The following is a 3,263-nucleotide window of genomic DNA, read 5'->3' as shown; positions in this document are numbered from 1 at the left end:
ATCTTTCATTGTCATAAAAGATATTCTCCTTGGATTTACGTTTGTCTATGAAACATGGACAGTAGAGACGTACTGTATCTATACCGTTCTGTGATGATTTTACTGGCATTAGCATTGTGTATGGGAATAGGGGGATTTCTGAAGGCTAAAATATTATGTTACTTTGACCACAACATTGGAAAAATGGAAATAGTCACTGTTTGGTGTCAAATAATTGGCCATAAACACTGGTTATAGTTTCTAATGGACCTGGACAGAAACTTTTTCTAAACTTTCTTTGTTGTATTATTCAAAAATGGGAATAATCTCTTAATAGCAAAAATACAGGGTAAAGAGTTAATCCATAGAAAATCATTCTGAAGGCACTGTGAGTTTAAAACACTTTGCACCTTGGGGTATGGCTACTGGGCAGTTTTACATTCCTGTAAATAAATTTGATTTTGTAATGACGGGTAATTAATAAAATAAATATCTTAGTGTTTTCCCTTGTTTGTCTAATTATTAACTGGCATGAATGTCTTATTGAAGTTTGATGATGTTAGAGACTTCTCACAGATGATAAAAATAAATCGTAATTTGATGGTTTTGACATGACTCTCAAAAGACTCAGAGATCCCACAGACAGGTGTAACTGATGACATCCTCTGTGACACCCAAACTGGGTCTTCCAGACTGAGAGAACTACAGGGCCACAGTAATTATGCATTTCAAATTGAATACGGTATATTTTGTCTCTATGGCTTATAGACTGATAGAAACATCAAGATCTAATGTAAACTTCTAAATAGAATTAAAAATTAAAAGCATAATTGAGAAACAATGTCCAAGTAATATCAAAACAATTACTCACAAATCAATTAAAATATATAATCTCACAACTCCTATATAGTAACTGACATACCCTCTCCTAACAAGCACATAACAATTTCTGCATTTTACAAATTGCACAAAATGCTAAAACACAAGCAAAATGTTACATTATTTAGAGTACCTTTCAAAAGTATGCAGACTCTTGCAATGGTGTCCCATTTTCACAAATTCTAAAGTCGTGCATATACACATTTTTTTAATTCATGTTTATTTCAAAACCTGAATGCTCAAACTGAAAGACTTACAGTCAATATCAGGATAAATCATTAAAGAGAAAAAACTAAAATATGTTGATTGTACTGTATAAGTATTCAGACCTGTGAACTCAATATTCAATAGAAGTACCTCCGGCAACAATTATAGCTGCGTGTATTTTTGGGTAAGTCTGTGCCGACTTCGTACACCAGCTTGCTGCACCTTTTGTCCATTCTTCTTGGCAGATTTGTTCAAGCTTTCTCAAGCTGCTTGAAGGATTGTTTATGAACAACAGTTTTCAACTCTTTCCACAATTTCTCAGTAGGATTCTGGTCAGAACTTTTGACTGGATCACTCAAGACATTCACTTTATGAGTACTTACTGTACTACTCCATTGTAGCTTTGGCCTTGTAGGAACATTGTCCTAATGAAATGTGTACGTTTGTCCTGGTTTTAGGTCTGAAGCGGGTTTTTCTTAAACGTTTTCTAGTACTTTGCTCTGTCTTACCAAGCTTCCTGGTGAGAGGTAGAATTATAACTTTATGCTTGACAGTAAGGAAGGTTTTGAAAAAGTGATGCACTGTGTTGGATTTGTGTCAGATGTAATCCTTTGCTTTTAGACCAAAATGTTCCAATTTTGTTGTGTCTGAATTCAAAGCCTTTTGCAACATGTTTGCAGTATCACTTAGGTGTTTTGCCATAACCCCCATGCAGGATATGAGACATTGTTTCTTTTGTGGAGTGAACAGAATATAATTGACTCATGGACATTTTCTCCCATCCTAACTCTTTCTAAGAGTCGTCCCTAACTAGTTTCCTCCTTGCCTGACTCAGTCTGGGGGTACAGCCTTACAGTGCCTTACACTTCTTAATGACCAGTCACTACTGTTTAACCATGCTAAAAGAGATAGTTAGGGTCTCTGAAATGTTTTCATACCATTCTCCTGATCTGTGCATTCTCCCGATTGGTGCTTTTATACAATTTTATACTACAAATGTATCCCTAAGTTGTTTTAAAAATTCCTTGGTCTTCATGGTTGAATATTTTTAAGTTCACTACTTGAATGAGGGACCAAACCAAAGACAGATGTGTTTATTCTGAAATGATGTGAACCACTATATAGTAAATGAAAACGGACCTATAGTACTGTATGTCACTTAACAAATTGTGTGGCTGTTTAAGGTAGTTCTGTGTACCTTAAATCATTTCAGTTTGCTACACTAAAAGATACCAAAGTTTTTTTTTTCAATTTTTACTTATTTCTTTGTACTCTACTCATTTCCTTTTGTTTTTTGCTTTGATTGCGCTGAGTTGGTTATGTATATAACATCAATTGCTGCTCCAAAGTGTCATGACTGGAAGCTTTAAAGCAACAAGATGTAAAAACCTTGCAAGGATCTGAATATGTTTGTGAGGCACCCTAGATCAAGCAGAGATTAAACACCTGTACAGAGTGCAAGTAACACAATTATGTGGAAGTCAGGGCAATGGGGTCTGTTCGTATCACCTTGAATTCAGGTAAAGAGTTGATTAGATTGGAGTCACTCATTGATCACATAATTACAATGATCAATGTGCAGAAATTCTCCAGATACTGTAGAAATGAAATCACATAGGTCACAAAGTCAAATATCTCTATTTAAAGAAACGTTGTTAATATCTTTTCTGCTCCTTGGATCTTAGATTTATGGTAATATTCGTATTGTGTCAATCACTCAATTCTGTCGTCGTGAAATTGTACAGTCTGACATGCTTTAGCAGACGGAGGCTAGCCACCCTCTGCTCCCATCTCGTTTGTCGGATATTTACAGATAGCCAGTCTCCACAGGTCCATAGAAATGCATGGTTTTTACACCCGCAAAAGACAACTCCACAGAAGAGACCACTGTCACATTGTAACTTTTTAGACAGATTGATAAGCTGATGAAGTTTAAATAATACCAAACTTTCTTCTCTTAAAAAAATAGAATATATAGGAATTAATTGTGCATAGCAGTGTTTTTTATTTATTTTATTTGAAACTACTAACAATTTCTGCCTGACCGCCAATAAGACACAACCAACAAGTGGCACTTAAAATGTTACGCCTTTTAAGTGGCACCTTAAAATGTGAAGCAGCCCTTTATGAAACTCGCCGAACTAAAGCCGTGCGTGAACCTCTTTCATTGTGAAGCAAGAACAAATGACCTGATAAAC

The sequence above is a fragment of the Atractosteus spatula genome, chromosome 11 (genome assembly GCF_055471065.1).
Source record: "Atractosteus spatula isolate fAtrSpa1 chromosome 11, fAtrSpa1.hap1, whole genome shotgun sequence".
NCBI lineage: Eukaryota > Metazoa > Chordata > Actinopteri > Semionotiformes > Lepisosteidae > Atractosteus > Atractosteus spatula.
The sequence above is the reverse complement of the archived record's forward strand: the minus strand, read 5'-3'. Positions refer to the sequence as shown.